Source organism: Glycine max, chromosome 16 (genome assembly GCF_000004515.6).
Source record: "Glycine max cultivar Williams 82 chromosome 16, Glycine_max_v4.0, whole genome shotgun sequence".
Classification (NCBI taxonomy): Eukaryota; Viridiplantae; Streptophyta; class Magnoliopsida; order Fabales; family Fabaceae; genus Glycine; species Glycine max.
The window spans coordinates 8954796-8955678 of NC_038252.2; positions in this window are offsets into that span (position 1 = coordinate 8954796).

An 883-nucleotide genomic window follows, 5' to 3' on the forward strand; every position below is an offset into this window, starting at 1 on the left:
CTTAAATTAAAATAATAAACAATTATAAAATTTAATATGACATAATAATCCTTATGGTATACAATCATTGAAAGAAAATATAAAAGTATATAAAAAAAACATAATTGTATAAGTCATGTCAAATGGACCTATCATCTAAATCATCTAATAGTGGACATATGGAGGCATCATAATCTTAACATTTGGTTAAGAACAATTCCCACACTCAGGGTTGACCCTGAAATTTAATGGGCTCATGATGAAAAATTAAATTAAGCCCTTTTATATTTAAGTTTTCAAAATATAAATATATATTATATAAGAAGAGTAGACACATAGTTTCATTAAACATTACATGTTTTCTTTAATTAAACGAATAACATACCTTTAATAAATCTCAAAATGATATATCACATTTGTTTTATTCAATTTACTCTTATGTTATAATCCATCATTCAATTTATTCCTAAAACAATTATATAACATAAAATATCTATACATAAGACAGGCATGATAACGAGATAAGTTGGCGATAGGATTGACTCTTCATGTCTTCATTCTTGCAAAAGATATGATAGATTTAGATTTAAAAAGGTACATTTGTTTTTAAATCCATTTTCATCTCGGTTGGGTTTTACAAATTTAGGTAAACCAACGAGAAACCCGACACATTTTTATAATTACTTTTTTTTATCATTTTTATAACTTTAATTTACTTATAGATTTATAATTTAATTTAATTTTATATTTTTGTCTCTCGAAGAAAATAATTTAGTTCATTTGTTATTGTCTATCATCAACAAAATATCATTTCATACTAAATATGACATATGTTTTTGTTCTTTATTAATATACTAATATGTAGTTTTATTCATCTATAATATGAATTTTTGTTTGTTTCTTA